Genomic DNA, 14,754 nt, shown 5'->3' on the forward strand with positions numbered 1-14,754 from the left:
AGGAGGTGGAGCGCTACTGGAAGTGCTCCACCTCCTTCTTGGGGCGCTACAACTGAATATTGCAGCGCTACGTGCAACAGTGCCATGAGCGCCACATCATTGCAGGCCTCCTCCCTTGATTGAAGGGGCGGGGCCTAGCGCTGCGTGCACCAGAGCCCTGCTGAACCACCGGGGAGTCGGGTGCCTTGAAAACAGCCTGACACTCAAGAGGAGTGCTGGGTTGAGCGATCACGGCCAGCACCCCGAGAAAAAAAGAGGAAGGGGGCAGGTGCTGGCAGTCGGCCCAAAAAAAATGGCCGCCCAACACCTGCCCCTTTTACTAGTGCCGCCGCTGCAAGAACGCCCCCTGATCCTGTCGGGGCCCAAGTGGGGCGCTACGCCGCTAATCTTCTGCAGAATTTCCCGGGAGGCATAAACGTCGCCGTGCCCGGGCACTAGGGGATTTGCGCCCCATTAGCGCCTCCTGGGAGCCCTAACGAGAGGCATAAATCAACCCAATTTTTCCCCCAAAAGGGCTTCATACAATTGTCAGAAAATTCTAACTTAGTTATATTCAGTTTCTGACATCAATAACTATTCTAATTCATATGATAACAAAGTCAGTACTTGTTAGCTGATGCATTTACTTATCAAAAGTGTAACTAGACATGTGTTTTAAGTTAAGTGAAATAATTAAGAAGATTCTCGCTTGATATAAAGGGGTTTTCAGTAGGTGTTAACATCAAATATGGCATCAGAGCAGAATTTCTCCTTACGCTAGCAGTGGAAAATGGATGCTTAGGATGGTGATGTACTGTACAGGACATTTGTGCCACTATTTGAGAAAGCAATATTGCAAGAAATCTGCTATCTTAGTTCTATTTCACTCTGGTAAAACAAAAATGGCAAAATGATGACCCAAAAAATTCTGAATTTATTTGTACTCAAAGAGCTATTTTTTGTTTGTGATTTCTGTCTACCAGGAATAGAGGTAGTCTCACACAATCATTTTTTTCTCAAAGAAAATATTTTTTTAAACCTGCAAGAGACCTAAACCTACCACCAAGGAAAGCAAACTTTAGCAATCAAATATGTAAATTAAACTCGCATACTACTTTCTCTTGCACAGCAATAGTACTTTTGCATGAAGGCATGCATGTTATACTTGACTTAACGCCAAAAATTGCACCAGCTTCAATAAAGTGAAAAATGCTAACCAATGTATTGAAAGTGTCAGTACCTACAGACTGAAAGATTGCACAAGAGATAGTGGTCAAAATAACGGTGATGCTAATGGCACTTACCGTTATTTCTGCGTAAATGGTACAGCAACTGCAGGCGAGGGGCAGATGCGCGGTTAAAAGTGAATATCTAAAAGTTGCTGTTCGAGTTGCACCGCCCCGCCGTTAGCTTCGCAAAAATGGGCATTTTGCTGGCTGGCTCACCACTGAAATGCATTGAACAGCGTGAAGTTGCTCCATTTGCGCGACAGATATGAACTAAACTCGCCACAGAAAGTTAAGTCTTGTCATTTCAAGCGCAAATATCCTTTTAACGATGTGATAGCTGTTAATAACTACCAATCAACCTCTCTGGCACTGAAAATTAACTATTACAAGTGTGGAGTCTCATTCCTTCAGGTATTAATTAATGCCGGAGATTTTTAAATGTCAAATTTAGAATTTAAAATTTAAAATTTCTTTTTTTAATTTTCTTTGCTGTCTCTTTTTTATCTCTCTCTTAATACAATCTTTCTTTTCCTCTCTTTATCTCTCTTTCTGTACCTGATTTGACATTGAATTCACCCACTCTTATTTACACTTCCTCTCAGTCCTTGCGCTGTTTATTTCACAATACTTCAATCTGATTGGTTAAGGAGATACACAGTTGCTTACCCTGTTCGCTCAGATCCCAGATGCCCAGTTTCCTTCACTGTGATGATATCAGCTCGTACTTTCAGCAACTTGCCATGCAAAACATTTAAACACCTAAACATGCAAGGGCATGTCTAACTAACGGCAGACACTGTTAAATGCCTTGCTACAGCAAATTATGGGCCATTATTAGTATACGTTCAGCATAGACCATGGATCAAACCTTAGAATTTCCTAATCTGTATGGTTCAGCTACTTAATGGATACATTTGCTTAACCATCAGGGAGGCAGAAGGGCTAAAAAGGAGTCTATTCAGGTTTGTAGAGAAATAAGCAGAATGAGCTCCCTGTAGAAGCACTGCTGGACATTCAGGATTATCAACTCATTTCCAATAACAGGTATTGAAATACAGTTGGCATAGGCCAAACTTAAAGCACTGCAGAGGCTGGTTTTCAATTAGTGTTTTTATTCAAAAATGTGATGCCGATTGTGGTTGTTTTTGTGCAAAGGTCGAAGGTAACTATTTCAAGCAGCACTTTTGATACAATTATGTTACTCTCTGCCCATTTTCCCTTTTTCAAACCTCCCCAAGCCATATATTATGCACAGCATGAGAGACTTGACATCTGCGGATGAACCTAATCTTTGCTTGGCACCCTTCAACAATGAATCACTGTACAGTGAAGTTACTTTTCTTGTGTTAAATGGGGCTTAAAATTTTGAGCCACTTTTTAACGCCCGCATAAGAATGCCAAATATACTTTCTGTGCTTTCTGGTAACCTAAGTGCATTGTGATGCACTTTAAATAAACACATTACTGAGGAGCCAGTTGGAAAACGCCTGCAAAATGATAGTAAGCTAGTTTAATAACCACTTAACCAGTATAAATAGCACATCGTGGACCAAAGCGACTGTGAAGTGTGCAATTTCTGTAAAAAGTAATGGGAAAGCGCAGAAGGCGTGGAGCAAGATTTATGGATCGAGATCTGTAAGTTATGGTAGAGTGTGAGTGCATGTGAGAGTGCTCTCTACGAATTAGAGGAGCAAGCCACCAACGTCCAAAGGGCGAAGCAGACTTGGGAAGTCATCACACAGGAAGTCAATGCAGGATCATGTTTCGAAAGTTAGAACGATACAAGATATCAGGGCTTTAAGAAAAGTGCCAAATTGAGAAATGAAAGTAAGCAAGAGTACACATTGCCTGTGGTGGTGGCGATATGTGATGGTACTCACTGTTTACAATCAAAGTAAGTTAAAGCGATCAGTTAAGTTTGTTTGAGTACCTTACTATCTTTAAGCTGAACTGCTCCAGTAATCTGCTGAAATGTGACACAAAGGGAAGGAATGAACGGTTGAGAACTAGCAGAGCAGGATCAGTAAGGTGAATGTAGAATAAGGGTTGACCAGGAAATCATAGATCGGTAGCCACTGATTTTCCATTCACTCATTTAAATGGAGAAGTCGGGGACTGTGGGCCCACAACCTCCCAACCAGCAATCGCTACAAATGCTGCTCTATGCCAGGAGTACCTGATCGAGCAATCGGCCTATTTAATGTTCAACGTGTTCATAGGAAAATCCTTTCTCTGATATTTTACCAGAGATGTTATAATGTACATATATTAAAATTTGCTGCGCTTTTGCAAGGCTTTAATCTTCTCCAGGGAAATGTTCTCCATGAAAACCCACTGAAGTCCATAGGTAATCACAAGTAACTCCAGGATACTCATCCTTCCTCACACATCCACTATCAGCTCTACCCTGCTGTTCTCCAGACATCATCCTCTTCCTCCACTCCTCCGCCCCGCCACAGACACATATTCAGCACCACCTAGTAACACAGGAACAATTGTGTCCTGTGAAATGTTTGATTCTCTTAGTGTTACCATTCAGGCTTCTTCATATACTTTCTATCATGTCCAACACAAAGGTCAGCCCCATAGACCAAGCCAACACTTCCAGTGAACTGAAGCAAGACATAGGGTTATTACATAGGATATATGGCACATTTGGCCCAACCAGTCCATGCCGGCATTTATGCTCCACTCGAGCCTCCTCCCGTCTTTCCTCATCTAAATCTATCAGCATAATCCTCTATTCCCTTAACCCTCATATGCGTGTCTAGCCTCCTCTTAAATGTATCTATACTAATCACTTCAACCATTCCCTGTGGTAGCGAGTTCCACATTCTCACCAGTCCAAAAGATGTGCGGGTTAGGTTGATTGGCTATGATAAATTGACCCTTAGTGTTAGGGGGATTAAATACGTGGGGTTACGGGGATAGGGTGGGATATGTGTTGGTGCAGGGGTTACGGGGATCGGGTGGGATATGTGTCGGTGCAGGCTCGATGGGCCGAAATGGCCTCTATCTGCACTGTGGGGTTTCTGTGATTCTGTGATTCTGTGATTCTTTGGGTAAAGAAGTTTCTTCTGAATTCCCTATTGGATTTCTTGGTGACTATCTTATATTTATGGCCTCTAGTTATTCTCTTCCCCACAAGTGGAAACATTCTCTCTCTATCCACTCTATCAAAATCTTTCATAATTTTAAAGACCTCTATTAGGTCACCCCTCAGCCTTCTTTTTTCAAGAGCAAAGAGACCCAGCCTGTTCATCCTTTCCTGATATGTATACCCTCACATTTCTGGTATCATCCTTGTAAATCTTCTCTGCACCCTCTCCAGTGCCTCTATATCCTTTTAATAATGTAGCGACGAGAACAGTACGCAGTACTCTAAGGGCTGCATTTTGTGAATGGAGGCGAATTGGAGGCGGGACTGCTGCTTGTTGTGTCAATGTCCTGCCTCCATCTTCGCCTGACTAATCAGAGGGATTTTCCCCTGATTGAGCTTGTTAAGCCTGCCCTGCGGGCTCAGCAGGCCAATTAGGGCGGAAGTCACTGACAAATCACGTCAACGTCAGACGTACTATCTGTCAAGACTTCTTGAAAGAAGAAATGACAGTGTTTGACAGCTCTGTGAAGCTGTCAAACACTGCCATTCTCTTTAGTTTGATGAGCCTTTGTGGTGAGGACTCATCAAACCTTTCAACTTTGTAAATTTCACATGTCTGTAAGATCGGAGGATCCAACAGCCATTATGTGAAATTGACAAGGAGAATATCAGCTCTCCCCATCCAGCGCGGCTAATGGCTGTAGAAAGAAAACAAGGTAAGTGCACACTTTTTCAAACTTATCACTCACCTTACATACTTACCACTCCACACTTGCACCCATCACTCACCTCTACACCTTACTTCCAGGTGCCTCCGACCAGCACAGATCTCCTCCGTGTCTCCTCCAACACGACGGGGTTCTCCGAGGTCGGGAAGCCTTCACCTGTGAAGGTAAAATGGCACTAATCCTTTTTTTTGCCTGTTATCTACCTGTTAACAGGCAGTTAAAAGGATTAAATGCCTTTCCCGCCTCCGGGAGATGGGACCCGAAGCTGCACATCTTCCCACCTCCTGGCAAAAGGGCACGGAGGCAGGATGGGGGCGGGTTTGCTATCTGCCCCCAGATTCTCCGATTTTACCGGCTGTCCCGCCTCCTCGGGGCTTGGAAAATCCAGCCCTAAGTGTGGTCTAACCAAGGTTCGATACAGGTTTAGCATAATTTCCCTACTTTTCAATTCTATGCCTCTAGAAATAAACCCTAGTGCTTGGTTTGCTTTTTCTTTGGCCTTGCTAACATGTGTCACAACTTTTAGTGATTTGTGTATTTGTATTCCAAGATCCCTTTGCTCCTCTACCCCACCTAGACTTGCATCCTCCAAGTAATAAGTGACCTCCCTATTCTTCCTACCAAAATGTAATACCTCACATTTATCTGTGTTGAACTTCATTTGCCAATTATATGCCCATTCTGCAAGTTTATTAATGTCCTCCTGTAATTTGTTGCAGTCCTCCTCAGTATTGACTATCCCCCACCCCCCCAATTTGGTGTCATCCACAAGTTTAGAAATTGTGTTTTTGATTCCAAAGCCTAAATCATTAATTTAAATTGTGAACAGCAGTGGTCCCAGCACTGATCCTGGTGGAACACCACTACCCACCTTTTGCCACTGTGAATAGCTACCCTTTACTCCTACTCTCTGCTTTCTGTCCTGAAGCCAGCCAGCAATCCATTCTGCTACTTGTCCCTGACTCCGCATTCTCAGGAGTGGTAAGAGCGGAGACTCAGTGAGTATTTAAACTCACTTTCGCGGGCTTTTTTTCACAGGCCATTGTTGGGAGCAGTGAGAGCGGAGACTCAATGAGTATTTAAACTCACTTTTGTGGGATTTTTTTCATAGGCTTAGCAATCTCGCAGACCAGCAGTGGCGTTCCAGAGCCACTTCACGAATGAAAATGTGATGCGGGCAGCAGGAAGCAGCTGATTGGGTGAGTATTTATACTACTTTATAGTTTGACAGTTAAGGTAGTTTATAAAGTTTAGAAGGTCTTAATTTTGTGGCTATTGTTCCTAAGGTCTCTGTTGTGTAGCGGGCAGTGCTAGGAAACAAGGGCCCTTGAGTATATCGTTTAATTATAGTATAATTGGTGGTATGGATTTAATTTAAATTAATTAATGGGTAATCATGGCAGCACAGCTCGGCCCCATGGTGTGCTCCTCCTGCACTATGTGGGGAATCAGGGACACTTCCTGTGTCCCAGACGACCATGTGTGTGGGAAGTGTATCCAGCTGCAGCTACTGACAGACCACATTGTGGTGCTAGAGCTGTAAATGGATACATACTGGAACATTCGTGATGCTGAGGATGTCATGGATATGATGTTTAATCAGTTGGTCACACCACAGGTAAAGGCTGCACAGGCAGGAAGGGAATGGGTAACCGCCAGGCAGAGTAGTAGGCGCAGGCAGGTAGTGCAGGGGTTCCCAGTGGCCATCCCCCTCTCAAACCCCTTTAGATATTGTTGGGGATGATGGCTTATCGGGGGAAGGCAGCAGCAACCAACTTCTGGCACCATGGGTGGTTCTGCTGCATGGGACGGGAGGAAAAAGAGCGAGAGAGCTATAGTGATAGGAGATTCTATTGTAAGGGGAAGAGATAGGCATTTCTGCAGCCGCAAACATGACTCCAGGATGGCATGTTACCTCCCTGGTGCAAGGGTCAAGGTTGTCTCGGATCGGCTGCAGCGCATTCTCTAGGGGGAGGGTAAACAGCCAGCTGTTGTGGTGCATATAGGTACCAATGATATAGGTAAAAACCGGGATCAGGTCCTAAAAGCTGAATATAGGGAGTTAGGAGGTCAATTAAAAAATAGGACCTCAAAGGTAGTAATCTCAGGATTGCTACCAGTGCCACATGCTAGTCAGAGTAGAAACAGAAGGATATTTCAGATGAATACGTGGCTAGAAGAATGGTGCAAGGGGGAGGGATGCAAATTCCTGGGACATTGGAACCGGTTCTGGGGGAGGTGGGACCAGTACAAACTGGACGGTTTGCACCTGGGCAGGACTGGGACCGATGTCCTAGGGGGAGTGTTTGCTACTGCTGTTGGGGAGGGTTTAAACTAAAATGGAAGGGGGTTGGGAACCTGTGCAGGGAGATAGAGGAAAGGGAAGCAAGGATAGAAGCAAAAGACAGGAAGGAGAAAAGCAAAAGTTGAAGTCAGAGAAATCTAGGGTGTAAATCAAACATGGCCGTAGTAAACAATAATTCTAAAAGGTCTAAGAGTCCTAAAAAAATCAAGCCTGAAGGCTTTGTGTCTTAATGAGAGGAGCATTCGTAATGAGGTGGATGAATTAGCTGTGCAAATAGATGTAAACGGATATGATATAATTGGGATTACGGAGACATGGCTCCAGGGTGACTAAGGCTGGGAATTCAACATCCAGGGGTATTCAATATTCAGGAAGGACAGGCAAAAAGGAAAAGGAAGTGGGGTAGCATTGCTGGTTAAAGAGGAGGTTACCACAATAGTAAGGAAGGATATTAGCTCTGATGATGTGGAATCTGTATGGGTAGAGCTGAGAAATACCAAGGGGCAGAAAACATTAGTGGGAGTTGTATACAGACCCCCAAACAGTAATGCTGAGGTTGGGGATGGCATTAAATGGGAAATTAGAGATGCGTGCAATAAGGGTAAAGCAGTTATCATGGGTGACTTTAATCTACATATAGATTGGGCTAACCAAATTAGTAACAACACTGTGGAAGAGGAATTCCTAGAGTGTATACGGGATGGTTTCCTGGACCAATATGTCAAGGAACCAACCAGAGATCAGGCCAACTTAGACTGGGTATTATGTAATGAGAAAGGAATAATTAGCAATCTTGTTGTGCGAGGCCCCTTGGGGAGGAGCGATCATAATATGATAGAATTCTTCATTAAGATGGAGAGTGAAGTAGTTGATTCAGAGACTTGGGTGCTGAATTTAAATAAAGGAAACTATGATGGTATGAGGCCCAAGTTGGCTAGGATGGATTGGGGAATGTTACTTAAAGGGTTGACGGTGAAGAGGCAATGGCAAACATTTAAAGATCGCAAGGATGAACTATGGAATTTGTTCATCCCTGTTTGGCATAAAAATAAAACAAAAAAGGTGACTCAACATTGGCTAACAAGGGAAATTAGGGATAGCATAAGTTCCAAGGAGAGGACATATAAATTGGCCAGAAAAAGCAGCAAACCTAAAGATTGGGAGCAGCTTAGGATTCAGCAAAGGAGGACAAAGGGATTAATTAAGAGGGGGAAAATAGAGTATGAGAGCAAGCTTGCAGGGAACATAAAAACTGACTGTAAAAGCTTCTATAGATATGTGAAGAGAAAAAGATTGGTAAAGTCAAGCATAGGTCGCTTGCAGTCAGAAACGGGGGAAATTATAATGGGAAACAAAGACATGGCAGACCAATTAAACACATACTTTGGTTCTGTCTTCACAAAGGAGGACACAAATAAACTCCCAGAGATGTCGGGAAACATAGGGTCTAATGAGAGGGAGGAACTGAATGAAATCAGTGTTTGTAGGGAAATGGTGTTAGGGAAATTGACGGGATTGAAGGCCGATAAATCCCCAGGGCCTGATAATCTACATCCTATGGTACTTAAGGAAGTGGCCCTAGAAATAGTAGATGCATTGCTGGTCATCTTCCAAAATTCTATAGACTCTGGAACAGTTCCCATGGATTGGAGGGTAACCAATGTAACCCCACTATTAAAAAAAGGTGGTAGAGAAAAAACGGGGAATTATAGACCGGTAAACCTGGCATCGGCAGTGGGGAAAATGCTAGAGTCCATTATAAAAGATGTAATAGCAGAGCACTTGGAAAACAGTGACAGGATCGGACAAAGTCAACATGGATTTACAAAACGTAAATCATGCTTGACTAATCTATTGGAATTTTTTGAGGATGTAACTGGTAGAATAGATGAGGGAGAACCAGTGGATGTGGTGTATTTGGACTTTCAGAAGGCTGTTGATAAGGTCCCGCATAAGAGACTAGCGTGCAAAGTTAACGCACATGGGTTTGGAGGTAAGGTACTAACTTGGATAGAAAACTGGGTGGCAGATAAGAAGCAAAGAGTTGGAATAAACGGGTCTTTTTCCGAGTGGAAGGCAGTGACTAGTGGGGTACCACAGGGATCGGTGCTAGGACCCCAATTATTCACAATATATGGACAAAAGAGCTGAACTCAAGAGGTGAGGTGAGAGTGACTGCCCTTGACATCAAGGCAGCATTTGATCGAGTGTGGCATCAAGGAGCCCTGGCAAAACTGAAGTCAATGGGAATCAAGGGGAAAACTCTCCATTGGTTGGAATCATACCTAGCACAAAGGAAGTTGGCTGTGGTTGTTGGAGGTCATTCATCTCAATCACATGACATCACTGCAGGAGTTCCTCAGGGCAGTGTCCTAGGCCCAACCATCTTCAGCTGTTCCATCAATGACCTTCCCTCCATCATAAGGTCAGAAGTGGGGATGTTCGCTGATTATTGCACACTGTTCCGCACCATTCGAGACTCGTCAGATACTGACGCAGTCCGTGTCCACATGCAGCAAGACCTGGACAACATTCAGACTTGGGCTGACAAGTGGCAAGTAACATTCGCACCACACAAGTGCCAGGCAATGACCATCTCCAACAAGCGAGACTCTAACCATCTCCCCTTGACATTCAATGGCATTACCATCGCTGAATCCCCCACTATCAACATCCTGGGGGTTACCATTGACCAGAAACTGAACTGGACCAGCCATATAAATACTGTGGCTACAAGAGCAGGCCAGAGGCTGGGAATTCTGCGGCGAGTGTCTCACCTCCTGACTCCCCAAAGCCTTTCCACCATCTACAAGGCACAAGTCAGGAGTGTGATGGAATACTCTCCACTTGCCTGGATGAGTGCAGCTCCAACAACACTCAAGAAGCTCGACACCATTCAGGATAAAGCAGCCCACTTGATTGGCACTCCATCCACCACCTTCAACATTCACTCCCTCCACCACCGGTGCACTGTGGCTGCAGCGTGTACCATCTACAAGATGCACTGCAGCAACTCGCCAACGCTCCTTCAACAGCACCTTCCAAACCCGCGACCTCTACCACTTAGAAGGACAAGGGCAGCAGGCGCATGGGAACATCACCACCTACAAGTTCCCCTCCAAGCCACACACCATCCTGACTTGGACCTGTATCGTCGTTCCTTCACTGTCGCTGGGCCAAAATCCTGAAACTCCCTTCCTAACAGCATTGTGGGTGTACCTACACCATATGTACTTCAGCAGTTCAAGAAGGCGGCTCACCACCATCTTTTCAAGGGCAATTAGGGATGGGCAATAAATGCAGGCCTAGCCAGCCAGCAACGCCCACATCCCATCAATGAATTTTTTTAAAAATGATCTAGAGGAGGGAACTAGATGTAATATCTCCAAGTTTGCAGATGACACAAAGCTGGGTGGGCGTGTGTGCTGTGAGGAGGATGCAGAGAAACTCCAGTATGATTTGGACAGGCTGGGCGATTGGGCAGATGCATGGCAGATGCAGTATAATGTGGATAAATGCGAGGTTATCCACTTTGGTGGCAAAAACAGGAAGGCAGATTATTATCTGAACGGCAATAGATTGGGAAAAGGGGAAGTGCAACGAGACCTGGCTGTCCTTGTGCACCAGTCACTGAAGGTAAGCATGCAGGTGCAGCAGGCGGTTAAGAAGACAAATGGTATGCTGGCCTTCATAGCGAGAGGGTTTGAGTACAGGAGCAAGGATGTCTTGCTGCAGTTGTACAGGGCCTTGGTGAGACCACACCTTGAGTATTGTGTGCAGTTTTGGTTGCCTTATCTGAGGAAGGATGTTCTTGCCATGGAGGGAGTGCAGCGAAGATTCACCAGACTGGGACCTGGGATGGCAGGAATGACGTATGAAGAGAGATTGGGTCGATTAGGCTTATATTCGCTAGAGTTTAGAAGAATGAGAGGGGATCTCATTGAAACATAAAATTCTAACAGGACTAGGCAGACTAGATGCAGGAAGGCTGTTCCCGATGGTGGGGGAGTCCAGAACCAGGGGTCACAGTCTAAGGATAAGGGGTAAGCCATTTAGGACCGAGATGAGCAGGAATTTCTTCACCCAGAGAGTGGTGAACCTGTGGAATTCTCTACCACAGAAGACAGTTGAGGCCAATTAAATATATTCAAGAAGGAGTAAGATATATTTCTTAAGGCTAAGGGGATCAAGGGATATGGGGAGAAAGCAGGGACAGGGTACTGAATTTGGATGATCAACCATGATCGCATTGAATGGCGGAGCAGGCTCGAGGGGCCGAATGGCCTACTCCTGCTCCTATCTTCTATGTTTCTATCTTTCTATGTTTCTCTGACCTTGTTCATCAGTCTATTATGGAGTACCTTAACGAAGGCCTTTTGAAAATCCAGATAAATTACATCTACTGCATTATAAATGCACGTCTTCTTCTTCTTCTTCTTACCATTGTCTACTCTCTCTGTTACCTCTTCAAAAAATTCAATAAGGTTGGTCAAGCAAGACTTTCCCTTTTGAAATCCATGTTGACTCTTAATTATTATATTTTTAGTTTCTAGATGTTCTTCTATTTTCTCCTTTAGTAGGGATTCCATTATTTTTCCTACCACTGATGTTAAGTTGACTGGTCTATAATTCCCTGGACATGTTCTATCCCCCTTCTTAAATATCGGTATTACGTTAACTAGCCGCCAGTTCTCTGGCACTACACCTTTTTCTAACGAATTATTAAATATGTGTAGTAATGCCTCTGCTATCTCTTCCCTAGATTCTTTTAAAATGTGTGGAGGCAACCTTCTGGACCAGGAGTTTTATCCTCTTTGAGTTTGATTAGTTTATTTAATATATCCCCTTTTTTATTTTAAATGCACTTATCTCATTACTAGTCTCATCATCCAATATCATGTCCACCTGTTTTTTCTCCCTGGTAAATACTGAAGCAAAATAATTATTTACTATTTCTGCCATCTCTCTTTCGTTACCTGTGGTATTATCCTGTCTATCCCTTAATGGCCCTATTCCCATTCCAACCTTTCTTTTTTTATTGATGTACCTATAAAATATTTTACTATTTTGTTTTATGTTCCTTGATAATTTAATTTCATAGTTCCTTTTTGCCTCTCTAATTGTTTTTTGACTTCTCTCCTAATCTTTTCATATTCTCCCTTATTATGCACTCCCCTACTGTCTATGTACTTAATGTATGCCTCTTTCCTTACCTTCAATAGTTCCCTTATGGCTTTATTCATCCATGGAGTTTCATTATTGTTTAGTTTGTTCTTTCATTTTAGCAGAATACATTTTTCCTGCACTCTGTTGAACACCATTTTATAATTGCCAATATTGTTGCCCATTTTTTTCCCCAAGTTCTATTCTCAGCCCCTCAAAATCAGCTTTTCTCCAATCTATTAACCTGGTTTTCATCATACTTATGCCCTTCTCAATTATCATCTTAAAGCGTATTATATTATGGTAACTATTGCCTATATGTTCCCCTACTTTTACTTCTCTTATCTACTCTGGTTCATTCCCCATTACTAGATCCAATAGCGAATCCTCCCCTGTTGGGCTTTTTACAAATTGGGTTAGAAAGGAGTCCTGTACACATTGTAGGAACTCTACTCCCTTATCTCCTTTACCTACCTTTTCTTTCCAATTAATATTGGGGTAGTTGAAATGCCCCATGATTATTATTCTATGTTTTTTACTAATTTCTCTAATTTGTTTGTATATTTCTTCCTCCACCTCCCTTCCACTATTAGGTGCTCTGTAGACTACCCCTATTAGTGTGACTGATCCTTTATTATCTTTTATCTCTATCCATATGGATTCTATTTTTGTCTTGCTGATATCTGAGTCACTTTTTCCTACTGCCATTACGTTATCCCTAATAAGTGCAGCTACATTTACAATTTAATAGGCAAATTATGAAAATAAAGTCTTTGCTTGTGATATTTGGGTTTAGCAGCTTTAAAAGTGGATAAATCTCCAGGCCCGGATGAAATGTATCCCAGGTTGTAAAGCAAAGCAAAAGAGGAAATAGCAGAGACCCTGACCATCATTTTTCAATGCTCTCTGGCTTCAGGTGTGGTGCCAGAGGACTGGAGGACTGCTAATATGGTACCCTTGTTTAAAAAGGGAGAAAAGGATAGCCTGAGTAATTACAGGCCAGTCAGCCTAACCTCGGTGGTGGGAAAATTATTGGAAAGAATTCTGAAGGACAGGATAAATCTTCATTTAGAAAGACACGGATTAATCAAGGATAGTCAGCATGGATTTGTTAAGGAAAACTCATGCCTGACAAACTACATTGAATTTTTTGAGGAGGTAACAAGAAGGGTAGATGAGGGTAGTGCGTTTGATGTAGTGTATATGGACTTTAGCAAGGCTTTTGATAAGGTTACACATGGTAGACTGGTCACGAAGTTAAAAGTGTCAAGTTGGATTCAAAACTGGCTCGGAGACAGGAAGCAGAGGGTAATGGTTGGTGGGTGTTTTTGTGACTGGAAGGCTGTTTCCAGTGGGGTTCCGTAGGGCTCAGTACTAGGTCCCTTGCTTTTTGTGGTATATATCAATGATCTAGACTTGAATATAGGGGGTATAATTAAGAAGTTTGCAGATGATACTAAAATCGGCTGTGTGGTTGATACTGAAGAAGGAAGCTGTAGACTGCAGGAAGATATCAATAAATTGGTCAGGTGGGCAGAACAGTGGCAAATGGAATTCAATCCGGAGATAAATTGGTCAGGTGGGCAGAACAGTGGCAAATGGAATTCAATCCGGAGAAGTGTGAGGTAATGCATTTGGGGAAGACTAACAAGGAAAGGGAATACACATTAAATGGTAGGACACTGAGTAGTGTAGAGGAACATAGGGACCTTGGAGTGCATGTCCAGAGATCCCTGAGGGTAGCAGGCCAGGTAGATAAGGTGGTTAAGAAAGCATACGGAATGCTTGCCTTTATTAGCCGTGGCATAGAATACAAGAGCAGCGGGGTTATGCTTCAACTGTATAAAACACTAGATAGGCCTCAGCTAGAGTACTGCATGCCGTTCTGGTTACCACATTACAGGAAAGATGTGATTGCACTAGAGAGTGTACAGAGGAGATTTACAAGGATGTTGCTGGGCGTAGAGAATCTTAGCTATGAGGAAAGACTGGTTAGCCTGGGTCTGTTTTCCTTGGAACAGAGGAGGCTGAGGGGAGACCTTATTGAGGTGTATAAATTTATGAGGGGCATAGATAAAGTGGATAGAAAGGACCTATTTCTCTTAGCAGAGGGGTCAAAAACCAGGGGGCACAGATTTAAAGTAATTGGTGGAAGGTTTAGAGGGGATTTGAGGGGAAATTTCTTCACTCAGAGGGTTGTGGGGTTCTGGAACTCACTGCCTGAAAGGGTGGTAGAGGCAGAAACCCTAA

The sequence above is a fragment of the Somniosus microcephalus genome, chromosome 14 (genome assembly GCF_052327205.1).
Source record: "Somniosus microcephalus isolate GS21.2 chromosome 14, FLI_Smic_1.0, whole genome shotgun sequence".
Lineage (NCBI taxonomy): Eukaryota > Metazoa > Chordata > Chondrichthyes > Squaliformes > Somniosidae > Somniosus > Somniosus microcephalus.